The sequence below is a fragment of the Hibiscus syriacus genome, unplaced genomic scaffold (assembly GCF_006381635.1).
Source record: "Hibiscus syriacus cultivar Baekdansim isolate YM2019G1 unplaced genomic scaffold, ASM638163v2 tig00110610_pilon, whole genome shotgun sequence".
Taxonomy (NCBI): Eukaryota; Viridiplantae; Streptophyta; class Magnoliopsida; order Malvales; family Malvaceae; genus Hibiscus; species Hibiscus syriacus.
This window is the reverse complement of record NW_024062800.1, coordinates 5,824,559-5,851,945: the sequence shown is the minus strand read 5'-3', so window position 1 is coordinate 5,851,945 and position 27,387 is coordinate 5,824,559. Positions and strand designations below refer to the sequence as shown.

General features: G+C 34.7%; 1 pseudogene; it reads right to left on the bottom strand.

The window, feature by feature from the left end:
* Nucleotides 1-401: 401 nt before the first annotated feature.
* The window catches only part of LOC120135685, a 61,433-nt pseudogene continuing 34,447 nt past the window's right edge, over nucleotides 402-27,387 (bottom strand).

Sequence of the window (27,387 nt, the reverse complement as noted above, 5' to 3'; positions counted from 1 at the left end):
AAAAATTAACGGTCGGTGGTTTGATTGAATCAATTAAATAGTTTGGTGGTCTGATTGAGACAAAAAATAGTTCGCTGGTCACATTAACTTTTGACCATAGTTTGGTGGTCTCCCATGTAGTTTACCCTTTTACTTAGAATAATTGATTTCTTTTGTTTTCCCTATCCTTTTTAAGACTAAGACTTATCTAGAAAATAAAATTGTCTCTACTGAATTAAAATATATTTACAATTTACTTGTTTAATAAAATAATTAAATTGAATTATTTCAGTGCTACACCTTTTATAAAATCCAGAAGAACACAAAATTTGCTCTCTTCAGAATTTTCAAGTCATCATTTATTTAACACTAGAGATGACACTAACAAAAACGATTATTTCCGAGAATGTCGGATCTTGTTCGTGTTCGTGTTTGAACATTATAAAACTCGGTTCTTCTCTTCGGATTTTTAAGTGAAGAAGACCAGAATGAACAGAATGATGAACAGAACTAGAAAAAATATTATTATCATTATTTGGCCCTTAGCGCCAGCCGCCTTCATAACAATAGCCATTTTTCTCTGTGCATTAAAAGAAACGAAAGAATCAACAAGCCACACAGTTAAAGGCCCGCATATTCAGCTCAAGTTTCGGGAAAATAAGAACAAAGGACCAAATATTTAATATTTCTAATTCCAGATTTTGGATAAGAATTACCTGAACAAAATCCATTTGGTTTTTCGTGCTGTCCATTTCGGTACCCAACTCATCTAATATCTTCTACTGAAGCACCAAGGTATTAAAATTAGCATGTCAAACGGACAATGCCGAATCAATGCCGATATCAAATGATATCTATGACTAAAGTTGCAATTCATTCACAAATATGATAAATGGAGAGATTACAGGTAAGTACTCACCTGTGCAATAAGTTCTTCATGTATAGTAAGCCCGACACCTCCGATTCTCTGGACACTTGCACTAAGCTCATCCAACTCCTCATCCTGCTGCCTACAACCACAAGTTGATGGCAATACGAAAACTAGCAAAATCAGACAATGGAGCACATCGAGAAATAATAATAAGAAACGAATAAGAGGAAATCCAGGAAACCTTACTTTATAAGAAGGGTTTGTCTATCTGATTCCGATGCTATAAAGTCATCAGTGTTTTTTGTACTTCAGTGGTCGGGCATATCTGGTTGCTGAGAATTTGGCAGTCTCATTAATTCTCGACCGATCACACTTGCACTACCATCATTCTCTTTTCCAGCTCCAACAGCTTTCTTGACATCAGCCACCTTATCAAACAAAATAATTCATAACGGAAATCCATCGTTAATGAGAAAATAAATTAAGACCAATATTTTCCACGTGTTAAACAATCCACATTTCTCAAGAATCAGAAATTCTGTAATTTATAATAACAAATTAACATGAAAATGCCGGCAATGCCGCAACTATCGGTTAAGCTTAAGCCAGACTATTAGTAAAGCTTGAAAACTATTGCACACTACTAAAGCAAATCTGTTTTTCAGCTGGCTTAAAAGTGCTACAATGTGCACTTCTACCATTTTTCCGGCCTGAAAACGATGATGCTGCCCTTCCACCACCATGGAATTGCTATTACTGAATAAATTTTCACAGGTTAATAAAATGTAATGAGTAATGACCACAAGGACGAAACCTGAATACGAGCATTGGTGGTCCATTTCCTCCGGCTTTCAAGCTCAACTTCATCGATGCCATACCAAGAAGGATCTCTAGCTGCTACCGAAATTGCTTTGTCCAATTCATCCACCTTCCTATCAAGAAAGAAGTACTTTCAGCAATTGTAATTGAATCAAAACATATAAAAAAAAGTTTTTCAATTAACACAGAGATACAATGTAAAACAAATCATCAAACATATTTTCCCATTGCAAGGAGCCATTAAATTTAAGAAAGAATACTTAATTTGAATACCTGCCAGTCGATGCTCTCACAACTAGCAAGCAGATCTTTGGTGAGATGAACTTGCTCACCAGTTCCAGGAGGAATCCTTTCCCATTGGTGAAAACTTGCTTGCAATTTATCAATCTAAATAAATAAAAAAAAAGGAACCCCAAAATGTCATCTAATAGAAAATCCTCCGCTAAACAACAATTATCAAGGAGATCAAGCAATCATTTTTCTCTAACTTACAGAGTCTTGAATCTCTTCTTTGACGATATAAAATGGATCTTCAGCTTTAGAAATCTTGTAAGGAGTGGAATTAATTAAATCCTGGAAACATTCAAAGGAAAAATATTATCGATAATTCAGGTACAGAAAATAAAAGGCGTAAATTGTTTGCAAGGTAATCTTACATTTGCCACCGATCTAAGACAAACCCAGTAAGGAAGATCGGTGTTTCCGCTGTTTGGAAGGGTAAAACCGAAGAAGAAAGAAACTGAATTGAAGGGAACAACCCATAAAACAAATGGTGAATATTGCCTTTTCCACCCAGTTGGTGATTTCGGTTAAACCAGTTAATAAATATTTTTTTTTGTCACAACCATCACCATATGCGCAAAAGAAAACCTTGTTTTTTCTAGAAAAAATATATATTATTTTAAATATATTTGATAATTAGGATAAACTACACCAAATAACACTAACTTTTAGCTATTGTATCGTTTATAACTTTGAACTCTCAATTTTGCCAATTATAGCATTGAAATTTAATTTTCTTTTCAATTATATCATTGAGGTGTTAGATTGTTAACAATTGGATCAAAACGACATTTTTTTGGTGAGGTATCTACATCAGTAGCCGTCAACCACTTTAGTTGACGTTAGTTGTGTCATCATGTCATTAACGATTTAACAGTTTCGTGGTATAACTTAAATAAAAATCAAATTTCAATCTTATAATTGACAAAATTGAAAGTTCAATAGTTTAAATGATACAACACCTAAAGTTCAATAGTATTTAATGTAGTTTACACTAATAATTATAATATATTATGTGGTAAATAACTTATATATAAGTTTTATTAACATCTTGAATTAAGTAATTTTAATTTTTTATTTAAAGTCATATAAAATATTACTTAAAGATGAAAGAAGTGTAAATTACATCTAAAATTAGTTAATTAGGAGAGATATTAATCTGACCATCGATCTTTTAATCCTATTAATCAGAATACTTAATTATTTAAATATGTCAATCAAACTACATGCCACTAACATTTAATAGAAAAACTGACATTTTAATTTAATCCAATAAATTTAATTTTCTAATAAAATAATACTACGTTTCATTATTAAGAGTGTCACGAATCGTGTCATTATTTAATTGAAGGATTTTTGTTAATTTAAATTTATTTAATTTAATAAATTTTTGTTTATATCAAATGACAATACATATCTACATATGATTGGAAGAAAAATAAGTTAAAAAATATTGTTAAAGGAAATTAAACCCAAGACTTATAAAGGAGGATTAAGTATGCCCTAACCACCAAGTCAAATCCTCAATTTTTGAAATGTATTACAATATATATAAATGCCAAAGAAAAGAAAGAAAATTAAAATAATCTGAAGTGGATCTGAACTCAAGCTAATTGGAGAGTATTGAAGCATTTTGTACCATTGAATGAAATCTTATATTTAGTTTTTCATTGAATAGATTTTATATGTATTTTAAATTATAATTAATACAAAGTATAATGATAAAATTAGTCTTTAACATTTGATAAAATATTCATTTTATTCTCTATTTTTTTAAAGTATTTTGACTTTTAATGTTCCATTTTGAGATAAAACATCTCTACAAAATAAAAATCGTTAGTTAACTAATGATCAATATTGTTCAGTTATATGATACGTCTATATAAACTAAATTACTAATGTGACAATGTAACGCCAATAAAAAATTACTTTTAAAATAATTAATTACTTTTTATTAAACTAATAAAAACTAATCAAGTAATGTCACGTGGTTGAATTCTAGTATTCAGTAGGCCCCATGCGCTCTTGATAGAGGATTGAGGCTGGACTCTAGTATTCACTACACCCTGTATGATCTTTAATCCTACAGACCTTGTTGCCTTTAGGATGATGTTATGGCTTGTGTACGGAAGCATGACTTGTCAGTTGTGGACATATTGTTGTGGAAATAGCTAAATTATTGAGAGAATGTCCCTTATCAAGTACTGTGTGCCTTCATGATCAGGTGAGTCCAAACTTTTGACATTGATAGTAAAGTTGATTTGTCTGAAAAATGTCCCATTCAATTGCCACGTGACTTAACAACCGAGCTAACCCGTTATGTCCATGAAACGATGTATTTTTCACTTCTTGTGTGCACTCTATGTGCTACTAATGCATACCTTGACGTAACACATACTTATAACATCACATTCCGTTTTAGAATTTATGTATGGTGCACTAAATATAGTGTTCAAATCATGTTCATCATGTTAAAATTTCTATCGAACACATATTGGTCTTTCAAATCATGTACACTAAAATTCAAATCAAGGTAAGAAATTACTTACTAGAGAACTTATAACATGTATTTAGCATATTTTTAATCCCATAAATAACACTACAAGTCATGCAAACTCGTAACAGTATCGAGCACTCATTGATATGGTTACTACTCTTTGTCGGAAGCTCAAATAACATTCTTATCCTTTCAAATTGCTTGAATAAGCCACCAATGGATCTGCTCCTTCAGTTACACAAAAGACATCACACAAGTATTGTTGAAAATTCAATATTAGCCTATATGTTCACACCTAAATTAATTTGATGCCATTGCTTACATCAATTTAGTTTTGATGTCATTGCTTACATCAATTTAGTTAGGTGAAAATTAAGTATTTTTCTCATGTTTTAATTTCAATGGTTTAGATTATTTAGTGTTTATTTTAATGAGTGATTTAGATTGTTTCTTGTAACCTATAAATACCCTACTTGTATTTGAGTTTTATCATCCAACAATTAAAGCTTATTTATAAGCATTTGAAAGCTTTCTTAAGAGTTCTTCCCTTTTGCAATTTTGTGAGATTATTCTAAAGAGAGTTTTTTTTTTGATCAATTAGAGTTTTTACTCTATTTTGATTCAACAATTGGTATCAGAGTCACGTTTTTTAAGATCTCTTGAAATTCTGAGTATGCTCTGTGGCTGCAGTTTTTAACTGATCTTCCACATCAGAAAATATTTCTTGAGTTATTGTCGAGGTTATTACAAACCTTGTGGAGCTTCTTTGTGTTTAGAGTAATTTAGTACTCTGCACGTTTGTTACTCAAGCTTGTTCGGTGTAGTCAAAGCCTTGCCGTTAAGATGGGTGATCTTCAAGTAGTTGGAGGAATCAAGAAGCTCAACAACAAAAACTACAACACGTGGGCAACATGTATGGAGTCATACTTACAAGGTCAAGACCTTTGGGAGGTTGTCGATGGTGGTGAAGTTACACAACCGGCGACAGAAGATGCCAATGGAATCTTGCGAAAGTGGAAAATTAAAGCAGGCAAAGCAATGTTTGCTTTAAAGACCACAATTGAAGAAGAAATGTTGGAGCACATCCGGGATGCTAAAACACCAAAGGAAGCATGGGACACTTTTGTTACACTCTTTTCGAAGAGGAACGATACAAAATTACAACTTCTCGAGAATGAACTTCTATCAATGGCGCAACGCGACATGGCGGTTGCCCAATACTTTCACAAGGTGAAGTCGATATGCCGTGAAATTTCAGAATTAGATCCGACAGCTGCTATTGGGGAAGCCAGGATAAAAAGAATAATTGTCCATGGTTTGAGACCCGAATATCGAGGGTTTGTTGCCGCTGTACAGGGATGGCCGACACAACCATCGCTTGTTGAGTTTGAAAATTTGCTTGCAGGTCAAGAAGCCATGGCCAAGCAAATGGGAGGAGTCTCGTTGAAGGGTGAAGAGGAAGCGCTCTACACCAGCAAAAGCAGAGGCACTTTTCAGCGGTATACTGGCAATGGATCTAAAAAGGATGGTGACAAGGTGAAAAATTACCAAGGAAAGGGAGGCCCTCATTCAGGGGGAGCTTCCAAGAATCGCGGTAATAGTAGAAAGTTCGATGGCAAGTGTTACAATTGTGGGAAGATGGGCCACATGGCAAAAGACTGTTGGACCAAGAAAAAGCCTGTTGAAAGTAATACTGCTACTTCTTGTTCGAAGGAGAATAGTGAAGATGGTTGGGATGCTGAAGCGTTATTTGCTACGGAGGAAGAAGAATTAGCTCTCACGGTAACAACACTAGAACGGATTGACTACAAGAATGATTGGATCGTAGATTCTGGCTGCTCAAATCATATGACGGGTGACAAACAGAAGTTGCAAAACCTGTCTGAGTACAATGGAGGTCGTGTGGTGGTGACAGCTGACAACTCAAGGTTACCGATAACTCACATCGGTAAGACAATAGTTACTCCCCGATATAATACTAACCAGGTGCAACTCCAAGATGTTTACCATGTCCCAGGAATGAAGAAAAATTTGCTATCTGTGGCTCAACTAACATCATCAGGCCATTATGTCTTATTTGCTCCCCAAGACGTGAAGGTTTATCGTGACGTCAAAATCACAGAAACACAACAATGGAGGGACGACGTTTGGAATCAATTTACGTGATGTCAGCAGAGTCTGCATATGTGGACAGGACAAGGAAAAATGAGACATCAGATCTATGGCACATGCGGTTAGGTCACGTTAGCTATTCCAAGCTAAGTGTGATGGTGAAAAAGTCGATGCTTAAGGGGCTTCCTCAACTAGACGTGAGAACAGACACGGTCTGTGCGGGATGCCAGTATGGTAAAGCACACCAATTACCATATGACGAGTCGAAGTTTAAAGTAAAAGAACCTTTGGAGTTGGTTCACTCTGATGTGTTCGGACCGGTTAAGCAACAGTCAATTAGCGGTATGCGGTACATGGTAACATTCATTGATGACTTCTCCAGGTATGTGTGGGTTTTCTTTATGAAAGAAAAATCTGATACTTTCTCAAAGTTTAAAGAGTTCAGAGACTCAGCTGAAGGAGAAGTGGGAAAGAAGATATGCTGCTTACGCACAGACAACGGAGGAGAATATAGATCAAACGAGTTCTCTCAATACCTAAGGGAATGTCGAATACGTCATCAGTACACTTGTGCCAACACGCCACAACAGAATGGTGTAGCGGAAAGAAAAAACCGGCATCTTGCAGAAATTTGTCGAAGTATGCTACATGCAAAGAACGTATCTGGAAGGTTTTGGGCTGAAGCAATGAGGACTGCAGCCTTTGTGATCAACAGACTTCCTCAACCAAGGTTAGGATTTGTTTCACCCTTTGAGAAACTATGGAACATAAAACCTACAGTTAGCTACTTTCGAGTATTTGGCTGTGTATGTTATGTGTTTGTTCCTGATCATTTACGGAGCAAATTTGGCAAGAAAGCTGTTAGATGTATCTTTGTGGGATATGACAGCCAGAGAAAGGGGTGGAAATGTTGTGATCCAATTAGTGGAAGATGCTACACGTCACGAAATGTGGTATTTGATGAAGCATCTTCTTGGTGGTCCTCAGAGAAGGAGGTGTTGCCAGATTCGAGAGAATTTGGAGACAAACTACAACAAAAGATGGGGGAGCATGATGTTCAACTTCAAACAAGTTCAGATGAATCAGAAGATCCAAATGGCGATGATGTCGAACAAAGAGTGACTCAGAATCCGTGGCAAACTGGCGTGTATCAACAACCAAACGAAGAAGGTGGGCCTAGTGAAACAGAAGAATCAATTCCACAATCTCAACTTCGAAGGTCAACAAGAATACGAAGGCCAAATCCCAAATATGCCAATGCAGCCATAATTGAAGAAGCAACAGAGCCTGAGATGTTCGAAGAAGCATCGAAGAGTTCTGAGTGGATGACAGCTATGAAAGAAGAGATCGATGCACTTCAGCAAAATCAAACTTGGGATATTGTACCAAAGATAAAAGATGTGAAACCCATATCTTGCAAATGGGTTTACAAGATAAAGCGCCGTCCAGATGGGTCAATCGAGAGGTACAAAGCGCGATTGGTAGCTCATGGTTTCTCTCAACAGTATGGATTAGACTATGATGAAACATTTAGTCCAGTGGCGAAACTTACAACCGTTCGAGTCTTACTTGCACTTGCAGCCAACAAAGACTGGAACTTGTGGCAGATGGATGTAAAGAATGCTTTTCTTCATGGAGAGCTAGATCGAGAGATCTACATGACCCAACCAATGGGTTTTCAGAGTCAAGATCATCCTGAATATGTGTGTAAGCTGCGAAAAGTACTCTACGGATTGAAACAAGCACCTAGGGCGTGGTATGATAAGATTGCTGAATTTCTAACGAAAAGTGGTTATTCAGTAACACCTGCAGATTCTAGCTTGTTTGTCAAAGCCAATGAAGGTAAGCTAGCTATCGTGCTAGTGTACGTGGATGACTTAATCATAACCGGTGATGATGAGGCAGAAATTCTTCAGACGAAGGAGAATTTATCAGTTCGTTTCCAGATGAAGGAACTTGGACAACTTAAGCACTTCCTTGGTCTAGAGGTTGATCGTACACACGAAGGAATATTTCTATGTCAACAGAAATATGCTAAATATTTGCTGAAGAGGTTTGGAATGCTCGAATGTAAGTCAACTTCAACGCCAATGGAACCAAATATCAAAATGTGTGCACATGAAGGAAAAGATTTGGAAGATGCAACAATGTATCGACAATTTGTAGGTAGTCTGATCTACTTAACCTTGACCCGACCTGACATTTCTTATGCAGTTGGTGTGATGAGTCGGTATATGCTAAATCCAAAGAAGCCTCATTTGGAAGCAGTTCGACGAATACTGAGATATGTGAAGAATACAATTGACTATGGTCTTTTGTACAAGAAAGGTGAAGACTGCAAGTTAGTTGGTTATTGTGATGCTGATTATGCAGGAGATCATGACACCAGGAGATTAACAACTGGGTATGTGTTTAAGCTTGGCTCCGGAACAATTTCTTGGTGTAGCAAAAGACAACCAACGGTATCATTGTCAACCACTGAAGCTGAGTATCGAGCAGCAGCAATGGCAGCTCAAGAGAGTACATGGTTGATACAGTTGATGAATAATCTACATCAACCAGTAGATTATGCAATTCCGTTGTATTGTGACAACCAATCGGCAATTCGGCTAGCGGAGAATCCTGTCTTTCATGCAAGAACTAAACATGTGGAAGTACATTACCACTTTGTTAGGGAAAAAGTTTTGCAAGAAGAGATTGAGATGAGGCAAATCAAGACAGATGAGCAAATTGCTGACTTGTTTACAAAAAGCTTGAGTGTTGGAAAGTTTGAACATTTCCGTCGTCAGCATGGCGTGATTCAAAGAATGGAGGCTAACATTGAGGGGGAGTGTTGAAAATTCAATATTAGCCTATATGTTCACACCTAAATTAATTTGATGTCATTGCTTACATCAATTTAGTTAGGTGAAAATTAAGTATTTTTCTCATGTTTTAATTTCAATGGTTTAGATTATTTAGTGTTTATTTTAATGAGTGGTTTAGATTGTTTCTTGTAACCTATAAATACCCTACTTGTATTTGAGTTTTATCATCCAACAATTAAAGCTTAATTATAAGCATTTGAAAGCTTTCTTAAGAGTTCTTCCCTTTTGCAATTTTGTGAGATTATTCTAAAGAGAGTTTTTTTTTGATCAATTAGAGTTTTTACTCTATTTTGATTCAACAAGTATTGATAGTAAAATAGACTGCAAAACCACAACGTTAGCACTGACAGGAAAGATAAATAGTAATTGAAAAAGAACAAATTGGTAAATTGTGTCGTGGTATAACCACTGCCTTAGAAACGAATTCGTCCCGATGTGTGTAATCGCTGCAGTAGGCGGACCGTCCCCAGAGGTTAACACGGTCGCTCCGAATTTCGTACACCCCAAACTGGAGTGGACTACTGATGGTATTGCACTTCTGATCGGAAAGCACATAGAGAGAATTTTAGAAAACACTTGGAGAGTGAATTCTGAAATATTGAGAGAGTGAGTTGAGAAGCTGAATATAGCTCTCTATTTGTAGGCTAGAAATAGGGTTAAAATCGTCCACAAAATTTCAGGATTAAATCTCTTCTTTATAATAGCTGAAACGTCAAGATGAACCTGACTCAGAAATAATCCAAGTTCATTGCATCATTATTCAGCTGTTATAACTCCCGAAATTATATCATGTAACCCGTGGAATTAAATCAAATAACTCTTGATATTAACAGCTTGTCCCCTTTGTACAAAACTGGAAATCAGTCCAGATATATCTTAACGTTTTTGATTTAATTTAGGAAAAACTGTTTAATTTCTGATAACTCTCATAAACTAGCTGTTATCAGTTGAAATCTTTCAAAGAGAAATTCCTCAAGAATTTTCTCTAAAAAGATAGTATCCGCGCGGAAGTGTCGACGACCACGACCACGACCACGACCACGAGCACGAGCCGGACGGCGGCGGCGGCGGTGCGCGAGAGTCTCCCTTATTCTTTTTCACTCAACAAGGAAGGGGGAAATCCAAACTATAAATACACATTCTCAATAGTATTTTCAATACTATATGGGGTTGAGCATTACCAACAATTATAATAAACGCATTTTGAAAATCACTTCAGTTATCAATTAAAGCAGGAGTCTGTTAACAATTTCCAAATGAAAATTTATGACCAAATCACTAGCTTGTTTAACTAGATCTCAATACCTCCTTTTAACTCCCAAATTCACTTATCAAAATACAATATGATCTCCGCATTGCTTTTCCTTATACTAGATGCTGTTTGATCTCTGCTCGGTTCATTGCTCATTTGGTGTTTCTAACATTCATGATGGAGTCTCGCCTATGGGTGCAGTGGCTTTGATTCCAGTTTCCACTGTAAGGGTTCGGTTCAATTGTGCTATAGTTTGGAGAAAGTAGTAGGGTTGGGTAAATGTTTGAATGTCTGTAGCTCTATATGTTGAATTTCCTTCAGGGGTTACTAGGTATGTATTTTTGTTCCTAGTTACGGGCTGTTAATGGGTCGTAGTTGTTCGATTTGTTGCGTTGCTTCGAAATTAGTTCGGGATTGTGTATTAATTTTAAGAAATCGTGCTTGGTTGGCGTTGATATTGATTAGGAATTGACAGTCTTTGGCTGCAGCTTGTGGTTGTAAAGTAGGAAAGTTCCCTTTCAACTATTTGGGCGTACGGCTCCGGGCTGATCCAAGGGACCCTATTATTAAAAGGTGCCGGTCAAAGTTAACAGGTTGGAAAAGCAGGTCTTTGTCTTTTACTGACAGAGTAGTCTTAATCAATTCGATGTTATCTACTTTGCCGATGTATTACTTGTCACTGTTCACAAATTCGCGGACTGTTTTGTTGAAGATAGACAAAATTCGAAGCAGCTTTCTTTGAGGTAGCTGGGGAGGTTCGAGTAAGAAGGTAGCTCGTGTAAATTGGGGGAGAGTGTGTCTCCCAAAGTGTAAAGGGGGCGTGGGTATAATAATATTAGGAACAAAAACAAAGCGTTATTAGCAAAGTGGGGTTGGAGGCACATTTCAGAGAAGGATAACCCATGGAGGAAGGTCATAAGTTCCAAATACGGTGACAATAATCAAAAGTGGAAAATTAGAACATATATTTATGGTAAGGCCTCAATTGGTGGAAAAGTATTTTGAAAAATCTAAGAAGTAATGAGATTATTAGGTGGATGGGTACAAATTCATTTAGATGGCACTTAGGTGATGCGAAAAATATGTTGTTTTAATTGGATTTTTGGGTGGGTGCTAAACTATTGAATGCTTTATTTCCAAGGCTATTCAGGCTGGTAATAAAAAAGATCGTAAAGTAGCAGAATGGCTGCAAAAGGAAATTTCATTTAAGTAGAATGTTTGTCGTTATTCAGTGGAATGTTGTTGGAGCGTGAATTGAAGTTGCTTAAAGATCTCAAAATGTTGGTGAGAGAATTTTGTTTACAAGTCGAAGCCGAGGATAGACTTATTTGGCTGCACGATCGAGTAGGGAGATTTTCAGTAAAGAAATTATCAGATTTGATAGTAAACTACGAAGTGCAAGCTCCCGAGTCTAACTATATCTCATTTGGAAATTGAAAGTGCCTTCAAAAGTGAGGACATTCTTGTGGATGCTGAAGCTGGACATATTAGCAATAATTGTTTTTAAAGATAGAGGGTTAGAGTTCGAAGAGTCAATTGAAGGTTGCCCTAGGTGGGTATTGTTATAGAGGACTCTTCTCATTTACTTTTTTTGGTGCAACTTTGTGCAAAGTTTCTGGTCTTGTTTTTGTAGTTGGTGGAACATCTCGTAGGACAATTTGAAGTGTGTTAATGATTTTTTAGTGTTCTGCTTCTCTGTTCTGTTGATTGGAGTGCTAAAATCTCTATGGCTAATCTCGGTACCAGCTGCGCTTTGGAGTGTTTGGCACACTAGAAATGAAAATGTAACACCCTAATCCGGTCTGACCCAAAGATCGAAGGATTTAAGTATTACACGAGACTATCGGAGTGATTAACCCAAAATTTTCTTTTAAAAATAACATTAAAATAATACTGAGTAATTATAGCTTAAATATCATCCATTTAAAAAATGAAAAAATAGTAAAAGAGTTTGTACAATGAAAAGCTCCCAAATACATTCCAAATGACATCATAATATTTAAAACAAAATAGAGTTATGACTGAATACAATAATGTCTATAAATAGTACATGTGCTCTCAAATAGACTTAAGATGCACTCCAGTGCCCTAGTAAAAATGGAATTCACTATTGATGATAACACTTTTCAAGAGATCTTCTCAGAACCTTAACATGAAAACACATTCCGAACGCTGAGCTTATGAGTTATGTGTCACGGTAATAAATGTTCTATACTACGTGCATTCACTACATGAGCATGCTAGTAGTCATAGGTACGAACATATAAGAATACTAACATGCAAAGTTGAGGTAGGCATCATGGTTTTGAAATAACATAGGTTTCTAAACCCCCACTTGAGGCTACTATAACAAACTTTAAATTTGTGGGATAGAATGGAAGCTCTAAGTATGGTGATTTAATTTATTACCATTACAAAACCAAACAAGAAATGAAGTCCAACAAAAGTTTCCACCTTTGTCTAAGTTACCAAGAGGAGATGAGGTTTGTAAGAAGAAGAAGACGACGACAAAGAAGAGTGAAAGAAAAAGAGGTATATCTTACCTCACCAACATTTAAAAGAATTCAGCCTTTCAAACTTTAAATGGTATTATTACACCCATGGTTCTCCTAGTTTTGGTCACTACTCAAAAATGCCCTTTTTAACTATAATTGGGCTCAATCCAAGCCTAATCCAACTCCCATTTGGACCAAGCTTCCCCAAAAGACTAGTGGGCTTATCTAAACCCTCTTGGGTTAGCCCAAAACTATTAACCTAGAATTTTAGGTGTTATATAAAAAATATTTTCAGTCAAAAAGGTACTTCGTTTCTCGATTTAGTATTTTTAAGTAAAATGAGGGCCTTTATCTGGATTAAAGCAACTAAAGAATTAGTGTTAACAGAAGAAAATGAATAGAGGGGTAATCAGAGATTGTATATGTCATACCCTAATTTTTGTTTGGGTAGTTGAAAATGAATATTAGCAACTGAGAATGAGTTGGAGCCATTTGCAGTCACACGATCGAAAGTCGTTCGTGCTTGCATCGATGAGAAGTGGAGTACTGAGATTTAAAGTACATATGGCTTATGGGTTTCCAATCAAATTTAAGGTCCATAAAACATTCATTCATAAGCCAACACCGAAAATCAAATACCAATTACCCAAATTAAATGAAGTCTCCAAATGTCCATAAAAATTACCCAATTACATTTATCCTTCACACATATCAACCCACACTAATATCCCATTATACACGAAACCCAAATTCCATTAAGATGTAACCCGAAATTTTGATTTATTTTCAAAACCAAAGCCATCCAGTAAACCCATTAGTTTAAACCATTGGATCAGTACCCTTTACCCATTACAAAGTTCATTTATAACACAACACAATTAACCCATAACCAAGAGCCTGTTTATATCAATCTGAACCTAATTGGCCCGTTACATTGGTACAACAGAGGCAAGCCCATTATTTATGATGTTGTGAACCCTAGATAGGGTTCTCAAGCTCATATATCACCGCCAGAAGGATCCCAAATCAGTGGTCCAAACCTCATACTGCTACTAGAACCTTCTATGCCAGCTTCCATCTTCCATCATCCCCAATTGGTCCCCACCAATAACATATTTGCATTGTTGGCGTCTTTTATCAGCCTCTCCAAAAAAACATTCCATTTAGCACGATACTTTCAAGGAATCCAAAATTGTCACACCCTGAAATTGAGGCAAAATCTTAAGGAACCAAAATGGATAATTCTAAAGATTTATGAGTCAAGTTTGAATATATAAGAAGTTCAAGAACTAGCCTCGTAATTTTTCCAAACCTAAAAATATCAGCTCACACCAAAAATAAAAATAAAGGGGTGGTTAAAAGACTTTAACCTATAACCTTAGGGTTATGGCCACCCATGCCCTAGCCACTAGACTAGGCTTCCATTTGTGTTTTATTTAATAAAATATATTTTATAATAATTTAGTTTGGGTTAAAACTAAAATCCAAAACCAGAAAAACCTCTTGCTCATTCATGAACCAAGTACTCAAACCCCCTCCCTCACTCATTCATCGCTCTCCTCCCCGCTCCCCGCTCAGGCTGGCGGTGCAGGTCACCTCTACCTCCAATCGAAGCTACCCCATCCACATCGACGCTAAACGCTCGACGTTCGTCGTGGATGGGTGTTTAAAGTTTCACTGAAAACCCCCACTGCCTTGATTAAACACATTTTTCGGTCTCCACGATCATCCCCTTGCCTCACCGTCATTGCCACTGAACTCCCAAGGAGATTCTGACCAAAACTCAACTAGCTTCGTTGTCCGAATCTGTCTCGTCGTCGATCGCTGTGGGTAAGCTTCTCGTTGCCTTTATTCGATTGTTTCGTCGTGTTGTGGTTGTTAAATTAAGTTGTTTTGCATATATTTGAATGTGGTGATGCTCCTGGAGTAATCGGATGTGTAAAACTACTTTGTCACATTGTCAAGTGTTGCCATACGCTAGCAGTGCGTGTGGGCTTGTTCGTGGTCCAGTGAGTTTTTTAGAATCGATTCAAGTCAACTCAGACTGAACTGAGTCAATTCGAACCAGCCTGAGTCAACCCGTAGTGACCAGACCCGTTAACCTTGACCTGAATCATTAACTTTAACCTGTTCGTTGACCTGTCCATTGAACGATAACCTTCCCATTGACTTTGACTTTGATCGTAGACTTGGACAAAAAAGTCATTTTTTCCAAAAAGTCATATTTTATGTTTTTCAACGTTCTGATTCAAAATATGAAGTTTTTTTTTTTGGCAAATTCAATCTTGGTAAGATATTTTTCAGCATTTTATCTTCCAATTCGATTCATTTTTCTCAATTAAGTTTTTTTTTTCCTGATGAAATTTGTTTTGTTTATATATGAGATATTTTTGGGCATTGGATTAAAGCTCGAAACTGATTGAATGGAGTTTAGTGATCGATCGAAATGTATAAAAAATTTAGGTAATACATTACTAGCATATGTATGCTTTATGAAACATGTTGACATTGGTAAATGTTGTTGAAAACATTTTGATGTTTCGATATAACAAAGTAATATAAATGAATTTTAAGATTTTACAAATGATTTTCTAAATATATTCGATACAATTATTCGAATATCAAAATATTACTCCAAGTCTTTGAAAGTTTAATTTCAATCCTTACTAAAGTGTAAAATTGTATTTTATACTTAAAATATTTTTGAAACAATTTTCACAAAGTATTTTGAAGCAAAAACGAGCCAAAAATCAAATTTGTGAAGGGATGCATCGATGCACTCATTGATGCATCGATGCACACTCCATTTCGGATGCATATTAAGCATCGATGCACTTCCAAGCATCGATGCACTCATGATTTTATGGAAACATCGAATGCATTTTATGCATCGATACACAGACCATGCATCGATGCACTCCAGGCTTGTTTGAAACATCAAATGCATTTTATGCATCGATGCACCCTTAGTGCACCGATGCACTAAGTGTTCCAACGATCGAAATATTTGAATTTTACACTTGATGCATCGATGCACCTTGACTAGGCATCGATGCACACACGCTCCCAACTGATTTTATTAAGTGTTTTCACACAATAACGGCTCTATTAACTCCACTAATGATCCCCAACGTTCAGAAATGATCCAAGGAGTATTTAAACAAGCTTAGAAGTCACTGATCAATAACAAGAAACAAGAATCAAGAGAGAATTAAAGAGAAAGCATCAAACCTCAAATTTGAGAATTTTCAAGCCTATTTCATTTAATATTCATCTTTGCTTTCAAGAACACTTATTGTACTCAATTGTATTATTCTTGAGTGTTCTTTCTTTGTTTTAGAATTGTGCAAACATCTTTTCTTGTGAGGATTTTCTTGTAAGTTTGCAAAATTTGTATTGTTCTCTTTGGGAGAGAGTGTTCTCAAGAATTTGGGGTATAATTCTTGAGGGATTTGTAAGGTTACTCTTTTTTCTCAAAAGAAAGATAAATTAGTTAAATTTGTAGAAAATCCTTAGTGTGGATAGCTAAGGTAGTGGATGTAGACTTTGGTTGAGAAAGTCGAACCACTCTAAATCGCTGTTTAAATATTTTCAATTTTCTGCAAAAGCTTCCACCGAAATTTTTATTGCCAATTCACCCCCTCTTGTCCTATTCAAACGATCGATTAACTCAACAATTGGTATCAGAGCCTCACTCATTTGAAGGTTTAATCTCCTCTTGAGTCGATTCGGGAAGAGTTACATTGATAATCAAGTCATCAATGGCCTCCACTTCAAACTCCAACTTCGGTCTTGATTCATTGCCCGTCAACAAGCCCCCTTTCTTCAATGGAGATAATTATGCTTAATGGAAGAATATGATGATGTACTTCATTCAAGCAAGTGGCATGAGAGCATGGAATATTATAGAAGACGGATACATCAAACCTTCAACTCATCCAAGATTGTGGAGTGAAGGAGAGATAAAAATGTTCCAGCTTAACTCCAAAGCTATCCATATTATTTTTTGTGCCCTTGGACCGGATGAATACATGAGAGTTTCATCTTGTACAACCACCAAGGAGATATGGAACAAACTACAAGTCACCCATGAAGGTACAAACGAGGTAAAAGAATCTAAAATTAGTCTTCTAACTCATAGCTATGAAAATTTCAGGATAAAATCGGACGGAGATGTCAAAGCTATGACGGATAGATTCTCCACAATTGTCAATAGTCTCAAATCATACGGAGAAATTATTCCAAATGACAAGCTTGTAAGGAAGTTAGTTTACTCTCTTCCAAAAGCTTGGCAATCAAAGAAGACGACAATCATCGAGGCTAAGAACTTAAAATCATTGACCCTCGATGAACTTATTGGCTCTCTCCTCACGCATGAAATGTTGCTTAAAGAAGAGGAAAACCTCGAGAAAAGAGACAACCCAAAGAAGGAGTTGGAAACGAAGAAGAATGTGGGAGTTGCTGTCACATCAACAAAAGATTAGAGTGATTAGGATGAAGATGACGATAACGAGGAAATGAAATTGTTTGCCAAACGGTTCAGAAAATTAATGAGGCCAAACTGAGGAAGAAAATTCAAACGAAATGAAGGCTTCAAGAATGAACCAAAAGAGAAGGACCCGATCATTTGCTATGAATGCAAAAAGCCGGGGCATGTCAAATATGATTGCCCACAATTGAAGAAAAATGGTCAATCAAAGAATAAGCACAAGGCTCACGTGGCTACATGGAGTGATGAAGAAGGTTCCAATGAAGAGAACCAAGAAGTAGCAAACTTGTGCTTGATGACATTCGGGGAAGATTCTCAGGTAACCTCCAGCTCATTTAATTTTGAAGATTATTCATTTGATGAGCTATTAAAGGAATATACTAGTTGTCTTCGGATTATGAGAAATTATTTTTAAAATATAAAAATGATATTTAAAAATTGAAAAATGAAAATAATCTCATATACAAGACCAATAATGATCTTGAAAGTAAAATCAAAGATTTGTAAATCAAACTAGAAGAGTTTGAAAAGAAAAATTCTGATTTGCATAATTTACTTTCAAAGGTCAATGATGATCATCAAAAGAAAATTGATGATATTAAAGCTTCTTTTGATAAAGTTGGAACAAAACGTTTTGGAATGGAGAAAGTTCAAAATCCAACTTTGTTAGAAAAAGTTTGAAAAACTACAATCATAGAGGTCCTCAATGAACCTTAAATGGAAAAATCGTTAGAAGTATATGGGTTCCTAAAGAACTCATTACTACTAAAGATAAGGATATCCTCCGCAAATGGATACCTAAGGGGACTAGGATTTTGGAAACTAATGAATATGGACCCAAAAGAATTTAGGTACCAAAAATCAAAAATTAATCTATGTTTGTAGGAAAAGGAGCATTGCTACAAGGCAAGGGAAACAAATTCAAACTCATGGTACCTTGATAGTGGATCCTCAAGACACATGAATAGAGACAACCGGTTCATAAAGCTTAATGCCAAAAATGGAGGAGAGGTGACTTTTGGTGATAATTCAAAAGGTCACATTGAAGGTATAGGTACAATAGGTAATACCTCTTTCATACAAATTAAAAATATTTTATATGTGAATGGATTAAAGCATAATCTTTTGAGTATTAGTCAATTATGCGATAAGGGATTTAATGTCATGTTTGAAATTAATGGTTGTAAAGTTATTGACATTGCATCTAATCAGATTATGCTTGTTGGTCATAGAATAAGAAACATATATAAGATGCATTTAGATTCTATAGATATGATTAATTTATGCCTAGTTGCTAAGGATGAACATGATAGTTGGTTATGGCATAGGAGACTAGGACATACTAGTATGAGTGTTTTACAACGATTAATTCAAGGAGATATAGTTCGAGGGTTGCCTAAACTAAAATTTGATAATGATAAAATCTGTGATGCTTGTGCTAAAGGAAAACAAAAGAAAACTTCTTTTAAATCCATTAATGACGTATCCACTAGTAGAGTATTACAATTGATCCATTTAGATCTTTTTGGGCCATTTAGAACTACTAGCTTGGGTCGAAAACAATATGCATTTGTCTTGGTAGATGACTATTCTATATATACTTGGGTTCTATTCTTAAGTACTAAAGACGAAGCATAAGAAAAAATCATCACGTTTTCAAAAGTAATTCAAAATGAAAAAGGTTACTCTATAACTAGTGTTAGGAGTGATCATGGCACTGAATTTGAAAATCTTGGATTTACTAAGTTTTGTAATTATAATGGTATTAGCCATAATGTTTCAACACCTAGAACCCCTTAACAAAATGGAGTTGTTGAGAGGAAAAATCGAACTTTAGAAGAAATGGCTAGAACCATGCTTTGTGAAAACAATTTGCCAAAATATTTTTGGGCATAAGCCACCAATACCGCTTGTTATGTTATTAATCGAGTAATGATTAGGCCTATTTTGAAGAAAACTCCATATGAACTTTTTAAAAATAAAAAGCCTAATATTAGCTATTTTCATCCTTTTGGACGTAAATGTTTTGTTTTAAACAATGATAAAGAGAATCTTGGCAAATTTGATGCTAAAAGTGATGAAGTAAATTTTTTGGGTTATTCCTTAAACTCTAAAGCTTATCGAGTGTTTAATAAAAGAACTTTAGTTATAGAAGAGTCTATACATGTTGTTTTCGATGATAATCCCCTTCCGAGGAAGGATTCTTGTGTGAATGATGATGTAGGTATTATAAACATAAATGACGTTGGACATGGCGTTGGAGAACCATCATCAAAGGAAGAAACGAAAGATGATGAAACTCAAGATCCTCTCGAGAATCCAATCATTGAAGAAAGGGAAGTTTCTTATCCAAGGGAATAAAACTATGTCAAGGATGGTGAAATAATAGGTGATCCATCAAAAGGGGTAACAACTCGATCTTCTCTTAGAAATATATGTAATTATGTTGCATTTATTTCATGCATATAGCCTAAGAATATTAAAGAAGTTTTAAATGATGAACATTTAATTATGGCTATCCAAGAAGAGTTAAATCAATTTGAGAGAAGTAGAGTATGTACATTAGTTGAAAGGCCTAGTAATAAATTTACTGTAGGTACTTGATGAATATTTAGGAATAAGCTTGATGAAAGTGGTAATATAGTGAGAAACAAGGCTAGACTTGTTGCTCAAGGGTATACTCAAGAAGAGGGCATAGACTATGATGAAACATACACTCCCGTAGCTAGAATGGAAACAATTAGAATGTTATTAGCATTTGCATGTTTTAATGAGTTTAAATTATATCAAATGGATGTTAAAAGTGTGTTTTTAAATGGTTTTATAAAAGAAGAAGTGTATGTGGAACAACCTCATGGTTTTGAAGATTCAAAATTTTCAAATCATGTTTTTAAATTGACAAGAGCGCTTTATGGTTTAAAATAAGCTCCTAGAGCTTGGTATGAAAGATTGTCAAACTTTTTAATTGAAAAAGGTTTTTCAAAAGGGAAGGTTGACACTGCATTGTTTTTAAATCATTAAGGTAAAGATTTCTTAGTAGTTAAAATTTATAATGATGATATAATATTTGGTTCTACTAATGATGTTCTTTGCCAAGAATTTTCTAAGCTAATGCAAAGTGAATTCGAAATGAGCATGATGGGGGAGCTCTCATTTTTCTTGGGACTCCAAATCAAGCAAAGAAAAGATGGCATCTTCATCAATCAAGCTAAGTATGTCAAAGATTTGCTCAAGAAGTTTGGACTGGAAAATGGGAAACCTCATGACACTCCAATGAGTTCTTCTACAAAGCTTGACTTGGATGAAGAAGGTAAATGTGTGGACGTTAAATTATATAGGTCAATGATTGGTTCTTTGCTTTATCTAACTGCAAGTAGACTGGACATTATGATTAGTGTTTGTTTATGTCCTAGATTTCAATCATGCCCTAAGGAATCACATTTACTGGCTGTCAAGAGAATCTTTAGATACCTTAAGGACACTCCTAGTTTAGTACTTTGGTATCCTAGAGACTCTAGCTTTAGCTTGCATGCTTTTTCTGATACGGATTATGGAGGATGCAAATTAGATAGGAAAAGCACCTCTGGTACTTGCCAATTCCTAGGAAATATGTTGATTTCTTGGTTTTCAAAGAAACAAAATTGCGTTGCATTATCTACCACTAAAGAGAAATACATTTCAGCTGGTAGTTGTTGTGCACAAGTTTTATGGATGAAACAACAACTTTTTTATTATGGAATTGAAGTAGGTACCATACATATCAAGTGTGACAACACTAGAGCTATTTTTCTCACTAAAAATCCCATCCAACACTCTAGAACTAAGCATATTGAAATTAGACATCACTTCATTAGAGACCATGTCGCTAAGGAAGATGTAGTTCTAGAATTTGTTGATACTTTGCACCAATTAGCGGATATCTTTACAAAACCTTTAGACAAAGAAAGATTTTGGACACTTAGGAGATATTTAGGTTTAACTGACCTATCTTCACTTAGTGTTTAAAATATTTTTAGCAATTTTCAAATTAGATTTGAAAATGCTTATAAAATAACATTTTTGAATGCATTCTATGCTAGTAGTTAAGGGGAGTTTATGATCTTTGGTGAAAATTAATTATATATTCAAATATAGTTTAAGGATAAAATTGATTGAAAATGATTAATTTTCGATATATGAGTTGCCAATACCACTAGAGCTAAATAATTTAGTATTATAAGTGTTTAAAACGGATTTTTGACATTTTTGTGCATAATGAATCGATACACTATGAAGGTGCATCGATGCATCCCTATGAATGTGCATCGATACATCATGAAGGTGCACCGATGCACTCCTTGAATGTGCATCGATACACCCGTCGGGATTTTGGGTTTAAATGCTTATTTTCTTTATTTTTCACAAACCCTCTACCCTAAACACTCCCCGTCGTTCATCCCTCTCTCACTCTAAACTCTCCATTTGCCTCAAATTAGCATATTCTAGACAAATTTTGATCATTCTTCATCTCCAAAACCTTCTTGCATCATTAAATCGTGCAAAACAACATCTCATTCTCACAAAATCCGAAATTTCAAGGTAAATTTTTCTAAAACCCCTATTTATTAATTTTTGAACTTAGGACTAGTTTTGATTAGTTCTAGGATGAACAATACATCAGGAATTGATTGTTTAGTGTTTACAACTAATTTCATTAAAAACAAACAATTTTTAAAAAATATTGGAAATTTCGAAATAATTTTTTTCCGAAAATCATTAATTTAATTTAGATGTTTTTTGATTCCATTGTGTTGTTTTCATGAAAACTATATATGTTATGATTTTTCAAACATTATTTTCAAAATATTTTTTAAAACTTTTCCCATTAGGATTTGATTTAGAGAATCTTGAAATATTGTAGACTCAACTGAGTTTTGGGATTGATTATATTGCATACATGTGTTTCAAAATTGCAGGTTACATTCCTTATTCCGATTTCCTAAATCATGTCAACCTCTAAATGACCTAGGTCCTCTTCAAGTCAATCAAACCACCCTCTTATTCCTCATCCTCCACAAAATCCAAACTCAAACGAACCCGAGTTAACCATTCTTAACTCTTGCTTTAACCAACCCGGTCGTCGTAGAGTTGAATTATATGATAGGAATGTATCCCTTCCATTCAAGCAATAGAAGATATTAACTTTAAATATCTTCCTGTTCTTTGTTCTTGGAAATTTGATAAGTTGTGCCAAATTCAACCCATTGTCTATCAACAATTAGTTCGTATTTTTTATTCAAATGTGATATGTGTTCAAAATGCTAGTCAAACCGCAACCTTGGGCATACGATCCTATCTCTTAGGAGAAGTCATTTTTATCAATTCAAAAAAAATTGTTGATGTTTTCGGTTTAGACGATGATGGGATAGATAATGAAAAAGATCTTCTGGCTACTCCGTATAAGTCTAATGATAGTGTTAGTACCTTACGAACTCATTACGATCGTTTCCTTCATTTGATGATCTCTTGGTGGTTTAGACCATCCGGAGATAGGTACTCCAAACTTAGAGTCATAGATTTATGGTGGATACATTGTATCAAACATAATAAGAAGATTAATTTTCCACAAATTATCTTTGGTGAGCTTGTCGATACCGTAAAGGTCATTCCTTCCAAAAATGTCGAAACTTTAGTTTACGGGTGTCATCTTTCTAATTTTTTGTCTGACTAAAGCTTAAGGTCTCAGTTGACATTCCCATGTCTCTCCAAAACCAAATCACCCTAACTTCCTTAATGAAAGCCAGATGGAAACAAGATAAGGTAACGTGTCAATGGGAATATAGACCCACTGAGCAAACTCCGGGAGCTAGTTCTTCACGAGCTCCTTCTGCACCTAGCTCTTCTCGTGCTCCTCATCCACTGGCACCAGCTGCGGACGATGATCCAGAGTTTCAATAGCTTATGCAAGATATTGATGATCACGTACCAGATGATGAGCCAGCACCGGAACCAGCACAACAATAGGAACAACTGCCTCCATATTTTCGATCATTTATGGAGTCATTTGATCTGAGGTTTGCTTCCATGAAATATCAATAGACTGAGTTTCAACGGGAGATGCGTGAACGTATGGATGCTCTTATATTTGAAGTGCAAGCACATTATCCTCATCCCGATCCTCATATGGACGACTAGACCTTGCTTTGCTTTTGCTTTAGTGGATTTAGAACTTATTTTTTAACATTTTGAATGTTTGTGGATTGTTTATGTTTTTTGGATGTTTAACTTTGAATGTTTAAACTTATATTTATATATTTGGTTTTTGAACTTATATTGGTTTATTAGATTTTTGCATCATTTAGCATATGACCAATTTTACCATTTCACATTCGTTTATTATGAATATTGAATTATGAAACTAATGGCTAACCTTTCTTTTGATTGTGATCTTAGCAGCTTATGCTATATTTAATCAATTGGCTATGTTTTTCAAAATTCTTCTTTATAAACATTTTATCGAGTCTTTTTGATTTAACAAAAAGGGAGAGAAGATTAAGATGTATTATAGTAAGGGGAAGATGAATTATAGTAAGGGCAGTAATTTTAAAATTGATTTCAAAAATAAAATTTTCATAGAAAAATCTTAAATTTACCCAAATGTTTTGTTATATCAAAAAGTGGGAAATTGTTGAAAACATTTTGATGATTCGATATAACAAAGTAATATAAATAAATTTTAAGATTTTACAAATGATTTTCTAAATATATTCGATACAATTATTCGAATAGCAAAATATTACTCCAAGTCTTTCAAAGTTTAATTTCGAACCAAAAACGAGCCAAAAATCAAATTTGTGAAGGGATACACCGATGCACTCATTGATGCATCGATGCACACTCCATTTCGAATGCATTTTATGCATCGATGCACTTCCATGCATCGATGCACTTAGGATTTTATGGAAACATTGAATGCATTTTATTCATCGATTCACAGACCATGCATCGATGCACTCCAGGCTTGTTTGAAACATCGAATGCATTTTATGCATTGATGCACCCTAAGTACACCGATGCACTAAATGTTCCAACAGTCGAAATATTTGGATTTTACACTTGATGCATCGATGAACATATGCTCCCAACTGATTTTATTAAGTGTTTTCACACAATAACGACTCTATTAACTCCACTAATGATCCCCAACGTTCAGAAATGATCCAAGGAGTATTTAAACAAGCTTAAAAGCCATTGATTAATAACAAGAAACAAGAATCAAGAGAGAATTAAAGAGACAACATCAAACCTCAAGTTTGAGCATTTTCAAGCCTATTTCATTCAATATTCATCTTTGCTTTCAAGAAAACTTATTGTACTCAATTGTATTATTCTTGAGTGTTCTTTCTTTATTCTAGAATTGTGCAAACATCTTTCCTTGTGAGGATTTTCTTGTAAGTTTGCAAAATTTGTATTGTTCTCTTTGGGAGAGAGTGTTCTCAAGAATTTGGGGTATAATTCTTGAGGGATTTGTAAGGTTACTCTTTGTCCTCAAAAGAAAGACAAATTAGTGAATTTGTGGAAAATCCGTAGCATGGATAGCTAAGGTAGTGGACGTAGACTTTGGTTGAGAAAGTCGAACCACTCTAAATCCCTGTGTAAATATTTTCAATTTTCTGCAAAAGCTTCCATTGAACTTTTTATTGGCAATTTAGCCCCTCTTGGCCTATTCCATCAATCGATTAACTCAACAAATGCATAGATGTATATGTTTGGTTACATATGTGTAATTAATATATTTCTAAGCTCATCCAAATACGATGAAAAGCAATTAAATTGAATAAGACTCATATTACACATATAATACACTAGAAGACTATTGGGATTTGCGAAAGCTCGGATCAACAACCAAATAGGTTTGCAAAGAGGGGTCAGAATGGTTTTTATGTTTAGGGAGTAAAGAGATTGAATGATAGTGAATTGCACAACGATTTAGAGTGGTTTGACTTCTCAACCAAATCTACATCCACTACCTTAGCACCTCACCAAGGATTTTCTAACAAATTCACAAATTTGTTCTTTCTTTTTAAGGACAAAGAGATAACCTTTACAACTCCCTAGTTTTTCATGGGATAAACTAAAACCTTTCCCTAGCTTTTACACGGGCTTAGCTAGAACCTTTCCCCTTTACAATAAAAGGAAATGGAAGTAAGAAAACCTCTCTAAGGTAGAGTGTTTACAAGAATTATCCTCACAAGAATAAAAATATTTACAACAGAAAGATGAAATAAGATTGAAAAACTCTTCTCTTGTGTTTGATTGCTTGGATAATTGTTATCTATTCTTCAAGTGTCCTTAGCTTGTATTTATAGCTTGAAATGTGTTTGAAGTTGTATCTTGCCGTTGGGGATGTTTTGGAGCAGTTTGGAGATTATTTTATTTAAAACAAGGTTGCCCATAACAGGGGGTATCGATACCTCTTCAAGGGGTATTGGTACACCTTCATTAAATTCAAATAAACTAGCCGTTGTAGCTAGGGTATATGGATACACTATAGGGTGTATCGGTACACTAGTGTATCGATACACTCATAGATATATCATTACACTTTTTTGCATTCGGTGTTTGAGCAGTCATAGGAGTATGGATACACTGCAGGGGTATCAGTACTCTTTAGCATTTTTTGCTCAAATCCGAATTTAATGGACTTTGAATTATTTTTGAAACCTTTTTAAAACTTTGAATAAATTCAATTCAAGTCCAAAAACATTTTTCCTTAAATTGTTATATCAAAACAAAGTTCAACAATCTCCCCTCTTTTTTGATATAACAAAACTTTTGAAAAATTGTTTTTGGCAAACCTCCCCCTTAATAAAATGTTTAATGAAAAGGATACCAATTGTTAACAAAAGGATATCAATTGTTAAAAAGATACCAATTGTTGGAAAATATATGAAAATGTTAAGCTCCCCCTTTTTCATTAAGAATTTGAATTTTTCAAACCAAACTTCTCCCCATTTTTGTTATATAAAAAATAATTCAATATTTAAAGTTCTAAAATACCTTTGGAGAGTATGTAATAAATTTGACATTTAAAAATCATTTAAAAAATCAAAGCTCCCCCTCAATAAACGTATTCCAAACAAAATTTAGCTTTAAGAACTTGACACTTAAACAAAATTGAATTTCAACAAAGAATAACAAACATGTTAGTAGCACATGAAATTCAATATATCCAAGACTAAAATACTTTATGCAATACCAATTGTTGAAATTTGATACCGATTGTTAAAATTAAGTTCATATGCATAAAGTTTTCTAAAAATGTTATGCATTTGAAAAATTTTGATATCAATTGTTAGAGAGATATCATTTTCATTTAAACCATATGCATAAACATTCAAATTTAGGTCAAACAATTTAAAATTTATAAAATCAAAGTATTTGAAAAGTTGATATCAATTGTTAGAGAGATATCATTTGCATTTAAAACCAATTTTGACCAAAATTTTATTATGATGAACTAAAAATATTGAAAAATCATGAAAACTTTAAAATGTTCATCATAAACATCTTTTCAACATACATGAGATTAAAACAATAATGCATAATCATTTAAAACCAAAACTCATGCATGCTTAAAATCAAATGAGCAATCAAATAACTAAAATCAAAAGCATTAAGCTTAGAGGTTACCCATTCCTTTTTCATGTGTGGCTAGAGCATCTTGAATATCATCATTTTCATC